Genomic DNA, 15,207 nt, shown 5'->3' with positions numbered 1-15,207 from the left:
AAACTATCTGTGTTACCGGAGGCCCGATAAGCTGCTTGCGTATGTTGCTTCTTTGAGCTGTAGCTGGTTATGTATAAATATCGCTGGGACACTGGAATAACAAGCCTTGATCAGCCTTGTTGTCTCTATGTCCTTGTCCCTCCTTTTTTTTTTTTTTTTTTTTCAGGTAGAGTGGACAGTGAGAGAGAGACAGAGAGAAAGGTCTTCCTTTTCCATTGATTCACCCTCCAATGGCCACTGCCAGGAGCCAGGTGCTTCTATTGGTCTCTCATGCGGGTGCAGGGCACAAGCACTTGGGCCATCCTCCACTGCACTCCCAGGCCACAGCAGAGAGCTGGACAGGAAGAGGGGCAACCAGGACAGAATCCAGCACCCTGACTGGGACTAGAATCTGGTGTGCCAGTGCTGCAGGCGGAGGATTAGCCTTGTGAGCCACAGAGCCTGCCCCTTGTCCCTCTTTTCATTCCCACTCCCTCCTTCAGGTTCTGTTCAACTGGTGCGGCAGGCCACACATATTTCCTCCCCCATGAAAGTATTTTAGTATTGTAAAAAACATTTCCTTATGAAATATATAATTGCTAAATAGTTCCCTCCTAAAGTACTACTAATAACTTTATGTTGCTATTAGAGTAGAAATGCAAGAAATTGCATTATCTTCAAAAATATTTTATGAATGATCTTTAATTCAGTGCATGACAAACAATGTGGATGAAGTATTTTCAGAATAGAAATTAAGGCACAAAATACATTTAGAGCATATACGGATAATTGTGAGTGATATGTAACAATTTTTCTCACAGACTTGCACAGTTGTTTGTGCATGCTGTTTTTATTCTTGCACGCCGCATTTACACAAGATCCTGTTACAGTAGAATCTTTGCTGCAAACATTCAAATGGACTAAGATTTTTTTTTTGGGTGGTGGTTGTGTAATATGCCCATTTTCTTGTGCACAGATGTAGTGATTACTTTTTGATTTCTCATCAACATTTGATACTATTAACAGTCATCCGATGTGTTGATATCCATCCAACCAAGACTACCAAAATTGTACTTGCAGTTAAACAATATTGGGCTTTCAGGTACATGGTGCAAAGAAAGATGATGCAAGAAAATCTGGGGCATCCGATGAAGAATTTGATAGGTCTTTTAAGGAGTTTCAGAGAGCAGATTCTGTTGGGGATGGAGTGCTTTTCAAGAAGCAATGGGATTCTATGACTGTGTACCTCACTAATTTTTATTTAATAGGTGAAAGGAACAGAGGGAGGCTGAAGCTATAATTGATAAGTAGCAGCAATCACTTGTGTTACTTGGAGAGCAGAAATGTTTTCAGCTTTAATAATGCTTTTCTTATTGTCTGTGTTCATATATGATGACAGAGACTTCTTGATTTTCTCTCATTGCATTATGGGTAATGTAGTGACCTTGACTCTTGCTGATGTTCTGTGATAGGGCTCCTAATGAACAGAATACTACCATGCGTTTTGCCAAGGCAGCTCCAGGGCTTACATGCTATCATTGTCCCAAATTCTTTGATTTCTTTCTACCCCTTTGCCTGCTCCTCTTCAGTCTTCCTAATAGTATCTTTCATCTCTTCTGGTCTTTAACTCTTCAAGTTTCCAGGTATTAATACTATGAATTTGAGACTGGTAATTAGAAACTACTTTAAAACATTACTGAGATGAGCCTGCAGACTTTACTGCGTAGGCATTAATTTTTTTTAGGGGGGTGGGGTTCAATAATTGGGAGAAACATGTGAATGAATGAATTCAATTTTTGGTAGAAGAAACATAGTAAAATGGCCATAGAAGACAGCATGATGAAGGTCACTGGAGAATGAATAGACTTGATAAAGTCATGGATAAAGATGGCATTCTATGCAGACTTATAGGTCAATTACATAATGAAAAAATAAAGTAGTAAGTTTGGCAGGAAAAGAGAGAACAAAACTGAAACGATACACAGGTGGGAAGTCAAACTCAATGGGAGAGGAGAGGGAGCATTCTCCAGATTTGAAGACAGAAACCAGGTACTGAAATAGAAAAAAAAAATAAATTTTGCAGGCTGAAGAAAACATAAGCAGTACACCACTCAGAGCTCAAGTGTCTTTCTTGTTATGAATAATAATCTGGATTTCAAAAATATTTTTTACAGAATTCTATCCAAAGACCCTTAGAAAAACTGTGTAAGTGTGAGTGAAGTAAGACAGGTGGCTCTATTCCCATTTCACGGATTAGGAAACAGAAGCTCAGTCCTGGGGTCATGCAGCAGGCAAATAACAGAAGGGAGAACAGAAGTGTTCTGACTCCCACGTTTTTTTATACTTTTCACTACACCATGTTGACAGTGTGGTGTTAATCTTTAAACAGGAGGAGTTTGAAATCTGCTGTGAGAAGGGAAGTATTTAAGGCAATGATCCAAAAGAAGTGTCTTTTCTCACCCACTCACTTAAATTATTAGCACATTCTAAGTGTATTTCAGTAAACCAGGAGGATAGATGGATGATTGGCAGGAAGGTGCATGGACAGTGTGGATTTATTTATTTATTTATTTTAATTATTGCACATACACTTTAAAACAAATGTTGGTCATATAAAGGGGAACAAAAATAGTCATTGTCCCAGAGTTTATGAGGCTGATTTGTTAGTGGAAAAGACTTCTTATCAAATAATAAACATAAATATTTGAGTATAATATCAAATATAAAGGCAGGGTACACCACAATAAGAAAGAGTTTTACGTGGATTTTCATTGACAGAAGATGTTTGCTTATCTAAGAGAAGGCAATAGATAAAATCTCTAGAGTAGGCATGACAGTGAAATATCTGAGAGAGAGTGAGACAGGGATTTTCTAGGAAAATCCTTAGATTCCTATATAAAAGTGAAAAGAATTCGGTATAAATAAGATAATTCTAGTTTTCTGATTTTCATGAGCCTTGAATTGTAATGAACATAGTAGAATTCTCTCTTCATTTTAAATAGTTAAGTGATGAGATTGAGCTATATAATTCCAATTCAACTTTCTTGTCAAGCGATGACTGTCAAAAGGCAAGATTATAATATATTTAGTTATATGAACAAATTGGCTTTTATTTGCAATTCATCACTTAGGGCCCATCTCATCTGAAAACAGAGAGATGCTAATGCTGAACATAGCAAAACACTTGGAGTTTTTAAAAATAGGAATAAGGAGACAGACTAATAATAAAAACCCAGTTGATTAACATCAAGAACTTTGATTAGTTTTCTTATAAGGGTTAGGGTAGAGGGGAGTTTCTTATTATTTCTAATTATCTATTTTCATCATATATAGGTTAACCCCATCCTTTCCAATTTGTTACTGTGAACTTCCTATTTTCTGGAAAAACAGATTGTTTGACACTTAGCATGGAGTCAATTAGATACCATCTAAGCCTCTAATATTTGACTTCAGAATGGCCAGGACATGTTTTAAAGGAATTTGTCTACCCATGAATAAGCTGTTACCATATGTGTTTGCTATACTTACATTCTCTAGATTTCTCTTTGCTTTTTGGTTTTAGCCTCAGGTAGGGCAAAAAAAATCCTTTCAATTTTGTAGTGATGGAAATGTTAGATATTTATGCTGTCCAATATGGTAGTAATTAGTAATGAGTGGCAACTGAGCACTGGCAATGTGACTTGTGCAACTGAGAATTGAATTTTCCATTTTATTTAACTTTAATGGCTATATATGACTGGTAGTAACTGCACAGGGCCACTTCAGAGGGATTTCAGAAAAAAAAAAAAACTATTGAGTTCCCCTTACAATACTTTTGATACATTTGACATGAGCTTGATATTACTTGTATCATGTAGCCTGGATATAATTGAAAGTGATGTAGGTGCTTTTTGTTTGTTTCTTTCTTTCTTTCTTTTTGGCCTAAGAACTTATCTTGACTGGAAAATGTAGGTATGAACAAAAGCTCATGTTTCTAACTCACTCAGTGAATAAAAACAGAGTATGTTTATATTTTTTAAGTACCAAAATCTGTAAAAAGAATTACATAGAAAGTGCTTCAGGTATTGCAGGAAAAACAGAGGTTCTCACTTTGGTCCACTGCTGATTTAATGTTACCTACACCCAATTCCTAAGTATTTTCTGGCATGCTATTTAACTTTTTGAAATTTTTAATCATATGAAAACTGAGTAACCAAATTACAGCTCCTTATTTGTTTAATCAGGATCTTGACCTTATTCATCAAGAATAAATTTTAGTGGCCATTAAACCACCTAATTTGGTTTGTGAGTATTTTCTTATGGAGTAAACAAAAGAAGCTATTCTGTTGAGAGGACAGCTACTACATGCCTAAAAGGAACATGGATCATTATGTTAAAAATTTAGACTCATAATTTAAAATATTTTAAAGCAGCATCAATAGAATGTCTGTGTATCTAGTGATTTAAGGTTTAAAAAGTATATTGATATTAAGGTATTCATTAACTTACCCCATACTGCCTGCTTACTTTCCATTTTTTTCTTTTTATATCTTTTTTTTTATTATTTGACAGGTAGAGTTATAGACAGGGAGAGAGAGACAGAGAGAAAGGTCTTCCTTCCTTTGGTTCACTCCCCTAATTGCTGCTATGGCCAGCGCTGCGCCAATCCAAAGCCAGGAGCTGGGTGCTTCCTCCCAGTCTCCCATGTGGGTGCAGGGACCCAAACACTTGGGCCATACTCCACTGCCCTCCTGGGCCACAGCAGAGAGCTGTACTAGAAGAGGAGCAACCAGGCCAGGACTAGTACCTGGCAACCCAACCAGGACTAGAACCTGGGATGCTGGCGCTGTTGGCAGAGGATTAGCCAAGTTAGCCATGGCACCGGCCCTCTTTTTATATCTATTTGAAATCTTTATTCGCATGTGCAAACAAAACAGTAAGTTTATGTTACACTGACTGCTGTATTTTACCCAATATCTTTCTCTTGTTTTGCAAATGGTTCTTTTGTATGTGAAAGTGACATGATTTACCCACTGTGGAAAAGATTTTAAATATTTTTATTTGTAAAAAGAGAAAAAATTGCATATATTTCATATACACAGTTTTAAGAGCATATTGATAGTTCCCATCCTACCCTTCCTGTCTCCGTCAACTTCACCCTCCATACTTCTAATTTTTATTTTATATTTACAATGACACTACATTTAATTTCTTTATAATCACACGCTTAACCCTTCACAAAACAAAGAATTCAACAAGTAGTAAGTAGAAAAACCACTGCTCCTCAATAGTATAGACAAGGTCTATAAATAACAAACAAATCTCAAAATGTCCATTTCACTTATATGTAACATTTTTTACTCTGTATTTTAGTTAATTTAGATCAGGGAAACCATATTATATTGGCTTATTTCATTAAGTATAATCATCTCCAGTTGCATCAATTTTGTTGCAAAAGACAGGATTTCATCATTTTTATTTTTTATGTAGTATTCCATAGTGTATATATACCATAATTTCTTTCTCCTGTCATTAGTTGAAAGACATCTGGATGATTCTATATCTTAGCTATTGTGAGTTGAACTGCTATAAACCTGGGGATATAGAAAACTCTTTCACATGCTGATGCCATTTCTTTTGGGTGAATTCCCTGGAGTGGAATGGCAAGGTCATATTGCAATTCTCTTTTCAGATTTCTGAGGAATAGCCACACTGTCTTCCATAATGATTGTACAAAATTACATTCCTACCAACAGTGTATTAGAGTACCTTTATCTCTATATCCTCACCAGCTTTTTTTTAATCAATCTTATTCACAACAGCTACATAAATATAATACCTTGGGATAAATTTAACTTAATACGTGAAACAACTCTACAATGAAAATTACAAAACAATAAGCAAAGAAACAGAAGAATATATCAAATAATTGAAAAATCTTCCATGTTCATATAGTGGAAGAATTAATATCATTAAAATATACACACTAGGGGCTGGCGCTGTGGCATAACAGGTAAAGCCACCACTTGCAGTGCCAGCATTCCATATGATCACCGGTTTGAGTCCTGAATACTCAATTTCCTATTCAGCTCTCCTCTATTGCCTGGGAAACCAGAAGAAGATGGCCCAAGTCCTTGGGCCTCTGCACTTGTTTGGGAGACCCAAAAGAAGCTCCTGGTTTTGGATCAGCCCAGCTCTGGCTGCTGCATCCATTTGAGTGTATATATTTGAGGAGTAAACCATCAGAAAGAAAACTTTCTCTCTCTCTCTCTCTCTCTCCCTCCCTCCCTCCCTCCCTCCCTCCCTCCTTCCCTTCCTCCTTCCCTCTGTGTAACTCTGCCTTTTCAACCTAAATGCCCATCACAGTAGACTGGATAAAGAAATTATGGGATATGTATTCTATAGAATACTATACAGCACTAAAAAAACAATGAAATCCAGTCATTTGCAACAAAATGGAGGAATCTGGAAAACATCATGCTGAGTGAATTAAGCCAGTCCCAAAGGGACAAATACCACTTGTTCTCCCTGATCGGTGACAAATAACCGAGCACCAAAAAGGAAACCTGTTGAAGTGAAATGGACACTATGAGAAATGGTGATTTGATCAGCCCTTGCCCTGACTGTTGATGAAAAACTTAATACTTTATCCCTTTTAGTATTGTTTTGTCCTATTTAATACTATTGGTTGAACTCTGTAATTAATACACAAGTATTCTAAAGTGTTGAAACTTAACTGAAAAGTGATCCTTGTTAAATATAAGAGTGGGAATAAGAGAGGGAAGAGATGTACAATTTGGGACAGGCTCAATCGGACTTTCCCCAAATGGCAGAGTTAGAAATGTGCCAGGGGATTCCAATTCAATCCCATCAAGGTGGCATGTACCAATGCCATCCCACTAGCCATTGTGATCAGTTTCAGGTCACAACTCATCATAATGATAGGTCTAAGAGTCAAAGGGATCGCATAAACAAGACTTGTGTCTGCTAATACTAACAGACAGAATTATAAAGGAGAGAATGATCCAACATGGGAAGCGAGATACACAGCAGACTCATAGAATGGCAGATGCCCTAAATAGCACTCTGGCCTCAGAATCAGCCCTTAAGACATTCAGATCCACCTATAAAGCCCACTAGAGTATTTCAGGCATGGAAAACCAAGACACTCAGGCAAAAAAAAAAATGATCTAAATGAAAGATCTCCGTGAGTGAGATCCCGGTGGAAAGAACAGGTCATCAAAGAAGAGGTACCTCTCTGAAGGGAGGAGAGAACTTCCACTTTGACTATGAACTTGTCTAAATAAGATCAAAGTCGACGAACTCAAAAGGCCTCCATAGCCTTGGCAACTCATGACAAGAGCCTCAGGTGATTACTGAGGCCATAAACAAGAGTGTCAAATTGTTAAGTCAACAACAGGAATCACTGTGCACTTACTCCTCATGTAGGATCTCTGTCCTTAATGTGCTGTACAGTGTGATTTAATGCTATAGCTAGTACTCAAACAGTATTTTACACTTTGTGTTTCTGTATGGGTGCAAACTGTTGAAATCTTTACTTAATATATACTAAATTGATCTTCTGTATATAAAGATAATTGAAAATGAATCTTGATGTGAATGGAAGGGGAGAGGGAGCGGAAGATGGGAGGGTTGTGGGTAGGAGGCAAGTTATGGGGGGAAAAAGCCATTGTAATCCATAAGCTGTATTTTGGAAATTTATATTCATTAAATAAAAGTTAAAAAAATGAACAAAAAAGAGGAAAAACCACACAACCCAAAACAATTTGAGATCCAATGAAATCCCAATCAAAATTTCAATACTGTATTCTGAGATCTGAAAAAAATTACTCTGAAATTCTTATGGAATCACCAGAGACCCTATTAGCTAATGCAATCCTAAGCAATAAAAGAAAAGCTTTAGGTAGCACAACACCTGATTTCAAGCATATTACAAAACAGTTATAATCAAAACAAGTTTGTACCGGCACAAGAATAGACATGTTGAGCCGGCGCCGTGGCTCAATAGGCTAATCCTCCACCTTGCGGCGCCGGCACACCGGGTTCTAGTCCCGGTTGGGGCGCCGGATTCTGTCCCGGTTGCCCCTCTTCCAGGCCAGCTCTCTGCTATGGCCAGGGAGTGCAGTGGAGGATGGCCCAGGTGCTTGGGCCCTGCACCCCATGGGAGACCAGGAAAAGCACCTGGCTCCTGGCTCCTGCCAGGATCAGCGCGGTGCGCCGGCTGCAGCGGCGGCCATTGGAGGGTGAACCAACGGCAAAGGAAGACCTTTCTCTCTCTGTCTCTCTCTCTCACTGTCCACTCTGCCTGTCAAAAAAAAAAAAAAAAAAAAAAAAAAAAGAATAGACATGTTGATCAATGGAACTGACTAGAATCCTCAGAAATTAATGCATGCATCTACCACCAACTATTCTTTGACAAACAGGCTAAAATCACAACCGTAAGAAATACAGTCTCTTCAACAATGGTTTTCAGAAAATTGTACCTCTGCATGCAGAAGTTTGAAACAAGGCCCTTTATTACATTCTATATAAGAATCAGTGCACAATGGATCATGGATCCAAATCTGCTACCTGATCCATCAAACTACCAGAAAAAAACATTGGGGGCATTCAGAAAAACACTGACATAAACAAAGACTTCTTAGATAAGTCCTGAGAAGCACAGAAAATAAAGGCAAAAATAGGAAAATGGGATTATATCAAGCTAAGATGCTTCTTCACAGCAAAAGAAACACTCAACAAAGGAAAGGGGCAACCTATAGAATTAGAGTAAATATTTGCCAAATATACGTCTGATAAAGGATTAATATATGGAGTTTATAAGGAACTGAAATTAAATAACAAAATATGCAATCCCATTAACAATAGTCTAAGGATATGAACAGGTATTTTTCGAAGGATGAAATACAAGAGTCCAACAGACACATGGAAAGATGCTCAAGATCACCAGCTACCAGGGAAATGCAAACAAAAACCACCTTGAGGTTTTACCTCAACCCAGTTAGAATTGAATGAGTTGTACTATGAGAATTATGGTAAAACTAGTCTTCAAACAGTACTTTATCCTTTGTGTGTCGGAATTGGTGCAAACTGTTAAAATCTTTACTTAGAATGATGTTGATTTTTTGTATATAAAAGTAATTTAAAATGAATCCTAGGGCCAGCACTGTGGTGCACCAGGTTGAAGCCTTTGCCTAAAGCACCAGCATCCCATATGGGCACTGCTTCTAGACCCAGCTGCTCCTCTTCCAACTCAGTTCTCTGCTTTGGCCTGGGAAAGCATTAGAAGACGGCCTAAGTCCTTGGGCCCTTGCACCTATGCAGGAGACCTGGAAGAAACTCCTGGCTCTAGCCTTTGAATCGATGCACCTCGGCTGTTGCGGCTATCTGGGGAGTGAACCAGTGGATTGAAGACCTCTCTCTCTTTCTTGACCTCTCTCTGTAACTCTTTCAAATAAATAAAATTAATATTTTTTTAAAAAAGAAAGAAATTGAATCTTAATGAAGAATGGGATGGGAGAGGGAGTAGGTGCTGGGATGGTTTAGGGGTAGAAGGGTGGTTATGGGGAGAAAAACCACTTTAACCCGAAAGTTATACTTATGCAAATACTAGCTGATAGAATAAAAAAGAGAGAGAACGATCCAACATGGGAAGCGAGATACACAGCAGACCCATAGAATGGCAGATGTCCTAAACAGCACTCTGGCCTCAGAATCAGCCCTTCAGGCATGCAGATCTGGCTGAGAAGCCCATGAGAGTATTTCAGGCATGGAAAGCCAAGACACTCTGGGGGAAAAAAACAAAAACCTAAATGAAAGATCTCTGCAAGTGAGATCCCGGTGGAAAGAACGGGTCATCAATGAAGGAGGTACCTTTCTCTGAAGGGAAGAGAGAACTTCCACTTTGACCATGGCCTTGTCTAAAAATGATCAGAGTCGGTGAACTCAGGGGGCTCCCATAGCCTTGGCAGCTCATGACAAGAGCCTAGGGTGATTACTGAGGCCATAAACAAGAGTGTCAATTTGTTAAGTCAACAACAGGAGTCACTGTGCACTTACTCCTCATGTAGGATCTCTGTCCTTAGTGGGAGAGAGGGAGTGGAAAGGGGAGGGTTGCGGGTGGGAGGGACGTTATGGGGGAGAAGCCATTGTAATCCATAAGCTGTACTTTGGAAATTTATATTCATTAAATAAAAGTTAAAAAAAAAAACAGATTTTGTCAAGATTATTAAAATTATTTTTTCTTTTTTTTTTTTTAATTTGACAGAGTTATAGACAGTGAGAGAGAGAGAGACAGAGAGAAAGGTCATCCTTACGCTGGTTCACTCCCCAAATGGCCGCTGCAGCCAGCACCCTGCCGATCCAAAGCCAGGAGCCAGATGCTACTTTCTGGTCTCTCAAGCGCGTGCAGTGCCCAAGCACTTGGGCCATCATCCACTGCACTCCCGGGCCACAGCAGAGAGCTGGACTGGAAAAGGAGCAACCGGGACAGAATCCGGCGCCCATATGGGATGCAGGCGCCTCAGGCGCAAGAGTAACCAAATGAGCCACTGCGCAGGCCCAGTTTTTAAAATTATTAGTAATGAAGTTACACTACCCACCCCACTTTCCACAGTAATGGCTATGTTGATCAGCTGAATGCATTTACTGTTTTACCAGCTGAGATTAAAAAGGGTCATCCGTGATGAGTATCAGAGATTTTCCTGAGTAAATTTAATTTACCATTAGGGGGATCAAAAGCTCATTAATACTCCTTTCTGCCCAGCTGAGAAAATGCTTGAGGAAGTTAATGTTTGAAAAATATTTCCCTTCATTATTATTTTTAGCTATGAAATTTGATGTTGGTTCCATTTAGACTCTGATATGTTGTTATAAAATTAAAAATTCAAGACGATTGCTAGGGAGCACCCCTCCACCTGGTCCTTACATCTCCCTGCTCCTGGGCCCAGCGTGTGAGGTTCTGCCGCGTGGGGCAACCTTGGGGCAGGGTGCAGACAGCAGAGAGCGGCTGGCAGGGGCGGTGGGATCCCCGAGCACCCTGAGCCTCAGGTTCCTCCCCGTTCCTGGCTGATGAGACCTGCGCAGGCTGCCTCCATTTACCCACGGGTCCTGGATGCAAGGGCGGCAGTGGTCGGTAGAGATGCTGGAAGACCACACAGGGCTACGTCTCTACCCACCTGCTACAGAGAAGCTGTGCCATCCACATCGGCGCTCTGGGACTCCTAAGGTGTCCTGGCGGGCCACCACTGCCAGCTTGGCCTCTGCTGCTGCCCCCATTGCTACCTTGCTTCCCCATCTCCCATCATGGCCGCGGAGCTTTCCACGGCCACATCTTACACAGAAGATGATTTCTGTTGTCCCTTCTGTCAGGAGGTGCCCAAGAGCTCTGTGCGGTCCAAGGTCAGTCAGCATGCTTTCTGTAGAAATTGTTTCCTGACAGCAATGAGAGAAAGTGGAATGCATTGTCCTCTTTGTCATGGATATGTGACTAGAAGAGAGAGAGCAAGTCTTGAACTGGCCTGAGGCCTTGAAATTATCATGAGGAAGTTTTCTGGCGGCTGCAGATAGATGCTGTGCAAAACAGATTAAATTCTATCACATGAGACACCATTAAAAATCTTGTAAGAAGTATCAGGATGAATATGGTATTTCCTCTGTCATTCCAAACTTTCAAATTTGTCAAGATTCAGAGGGGAACAGTAATAGGAGCGAAACATCCACATCTGATAACACGGAAACTTACCAAGAGAATGCAAGTTCTTCTAGACATCACACCTTTAAATGTCCCTTGTATTTAGGGGCTGACGCTATGGTGTAGTGGGTAAAGCTGCCACCATCAGTGCCAGCATCCCATACTGGCGCTGGCTCCAGTCCCGGCTGCTCCACTTTCAGTCCAGAGCTATGCTATGGCCTGGGAAAGCAGTAGAAGATGGTCCAAATCCTTGGGCCCCTGCACCCAGGTGGGAGACCCAGAAGAAACACCTGGCTCCTGGCTTGGATTGACTCAGCTCCACCCATTCCCACCAGTTGAGGAGAGAACCAGTGGATGGAAAACCTCTCTCTCTCTCTCTCTCTCTCTGCCTCTACCTCTCTGTAACCCTTCCTTTCAAATAAATAAATAAATCTTTTAAAAAAATCCCTGTGTCAAGAATCTAATTTTACCAGACAGCTTTACTGGATCACTGTAACATTAATCACCTATTTCAATAGTTCCTGTGATGGGTCCTATTTGTGTGTCTCTTCCTTGGAGAGATCAGAGCTAGATTACTAGAAATTTCATTAGTCATCTAAATCAAAGACATCAGTTTAATTATGGAGAATTTGTGAATTTTCAGCTGGATGAGGAGATCCGATATCAAACCGCCATTGAAGAATTTTTCAAGTAAATATCTGAAGACTGTAGTCATCTCTGCATCTTTTTACCTGAAAATGCCATTTTTTAAAAAAGTACATGAAGTCAGCGTTTTCAAAAACGTGTTGTGTATATTAATAAAAATGATTCTGCCTTAAAAAAGAAATTCATGTACTATACTTTTATTTTTTGGCTATGCCTTGGATCACTATTCCCTAATTAGTAAATATTCAGCAAAATAAACAACAAAAAAGAGTAGTGTTTAGCTGCTCATTTCATCTCCCTGTCCAAATGAAGCAATTACTAAATTTTTTAAAGAATTTTTTTCCATTTATTTGAGAGACAGCTCAGCTGTTTCACTGTTTCACTGGTTCAGCTGGTTCACTCCCCAAATGGCCAAAACAGCCGGAGCTGCGCTGATGTGAAGCCAGGAGCTAGGAGCTTTTTCTGGGCTCCCACGTAGGTGTAGGGCCCAAGAACTTGGGGCATCTTCTACTGCTTTCCCAGGCCATAACAGAGAGCTGGATCAGAAGTGGATCAGCTAGGACTTGAATCACTGCCCATATGGAATGCCAGCACTGCAGGTAATGGCCCTACACATTAAGCCACAGTGCTGGCCCTGTGATTAATAAATTTCAAGAGATTTAGATTATTCCAAAACAGAGGAAGAAGCAAGAAAATACTCTTCATCATTTTCATAGGAGTATTTGCCACTTTTTAGTGGCAAAGACACTGTGTACCAGCTGTGTTAGAGTCTAGGCTGTAGATTAGTTACACAGATGTGTTAGAAACAGAGCTCCTAGCAATGTTTAACATGATTAGTGAAGGAATACACACAGGGATTTTTTTTTTGCATATGTGTCATCTAAGACATTCTGCCTTTTTGTCAATTGGCACATCTAAGCAAAACGCAAGCCAGCATGTTTACACTCATACATTTTCTTTTATATCCAAGCATTATTCAAAAAGAAAATATTCAGGAACACAAAGATGATAAATATTGGTGGAAAACAATCGAAGTTTCTTGTTTTATCTTAAAGAACTAACATAATTTGGAAGCCTGATATATTATTGTCTTATTATTTGACAAATGACATTGTATATGGATAATCCACAACACTACAAATGACAGATTAAGAAGAATCTTGTGTAGTAAATTAGTTTTTTAACTTCTCTCTCTCTTTTTTTTTTTTTTTGAAAGAGCAACAGAGAGGGAGAGAGAGAGAAGGAGGGAGGTGGGGAGAGGGAAAGAGAGAGACAGGGAGAAACAGAAATCTTTCATCCACCAATTCACTAACTGAATGGCTGCAATAGCCAGGAATGGGGTTTTCTGAAGCCAGGAGCCAGGAATTCCATCCTGGTCTCCCACATGTGTTGCAGAGCCCAAGCACTTGTGACATTTTCTGCTACTTTCTCAGACTCATTAAAAAGAAACTAAATTGTAACTGAAGCAGCTGGGACTAACTAATACTCCAATATTGGATAGTGGTGTTGCAAGCAGTAGCTCAAACCACTATGCCAAAATTTTGGCCCAGAATATTTCTTGCATTGTTATCCACTGCTATCAAAATGCATTCAGTGCTTAGAAGGGGCATATTAACTTATTCAATTTGTTAATGCAATTTTGAGGACTTCAGAGTGAGGGTGAAAATACAGTAATGAAAACTACAGTGACTCTAAGACAGAACACCTCTGTAAATGCCCTAGCACATGGATATAACATTAACACTAGTAACATTTCCTGGGGGAAGAGATTAGCTTGTAATTAGGTCCATTAGAATGGAGAATTTTCACCTGATTTTGATATTCCTTTACTCTTGCAGTGGACAATTGTAAAAAAAGAAAGTATTAGGAAATCATTATATGAAATTGTAACATCAATTCTTTACTCCTTTCAATTAGGAGGTCTTGTTTTTATCCTTGGGCGCTTTTCTGAAATATAATATTATAGGGAAAGCCAGTATATTAACAACCTATCTGTGACTTATCCTCTTTTAACTGGGAATTTCTTATCTGGGTCTTACAGATGTCCATATGGTCCATGGATAGAATTTAGGGATATGACAGCTTTTATGGGGAAAAGAAAAACATGTTAAATTTGTTGTTTTTCTCCTAACTCCAAATGAAATTAGTATTCTTTGACTATGAATATAAGCAACACACATGAGTAATATTCTTTTTTTTCTAATATTCTATTTTGACTTCCACTTCACATTAACAGATACCACGCTATGTTCATATTATGTTATTGCTATTAAAGAAGCCTGAAAATATTGTATACAATCATAGCTACTTTAAGAATATGATAACTATCAGAATCAGTGATAGATGATATTATTTATGGGGATAATATGACGATTTACATTAGCATATCACATATTATTTTTAATATTTGGTAATCATTTACTCCTATTAGTGATATTTACTCATCACATTGACAAAAGGCCCATGTGACAAAAACAAAACAAAATATGAATCCCTGTTTAACTGCTCTAGTAAAAGTAGGGACAAAAGCAGTTTGGATGCTTCAAGTACCTTTAAATGCAGGGAAAAGAAAATGAATCAACTAGGACTTACTTAAGGTCATAATTTTCTATACCAATCACCCATTGCCTTTTCATTGGTTGTATTTATTTTTGCTTTAAACAAAATTTTATATGACAAATTAGATAAATCCATTTTTAGAAACAAAAGTTAAAAGAAAATAAGAATGAATGCCCTGGGCTAAACACAGTGAGCTAAAAAGATCATAAGCACAAGACTTTGTTCACAAGGCTTCAAAATCTATAGGAGGTACACAGCATAACTGCATGAAAAGGTAAGTAACAAAAGAAGGATGAATACCACTTCTAAATAATGTCAGCTATATTATAAGG

General features: G+C 38.9%; 1 pseudogene; it reads left to right on the top strand.

The window, feature by feature from the left end:
• Nucleotides 1-11,283: 11,283 nt before the first annotated feature.
• LOC100339330 (E3 ubiquitin-protein ligase RNF138-like) overlaps nucleotides 11,284-15,207 on the top strand; it is a 118,750-nt pseudogene continuing 114,826 nt past the window's right edge.

The sequence above is a fragment of the Oryctolagus cuniculus genome, chromosome 8 (assembly GCF_051225735.1).
Source record: "Oryctolagus cuniculus isolate XC-2025 breed Fujian yellow rabbit chromosome 8, ASM5122573v1, whole genome shotgun sequence".
NCBI classification, from domain to species: domain Eukaryota; kingdom Metazoa; phylum Chordata; class Mammalia; order Lagomorpha; family Leporidae; genus Oryctolagus; species Oryctolagus cuniculus.
Note: the sequence above shows the minus strand (reverse complement) of the source record. Positions and strands in the feature narration are given on the sequence as shown.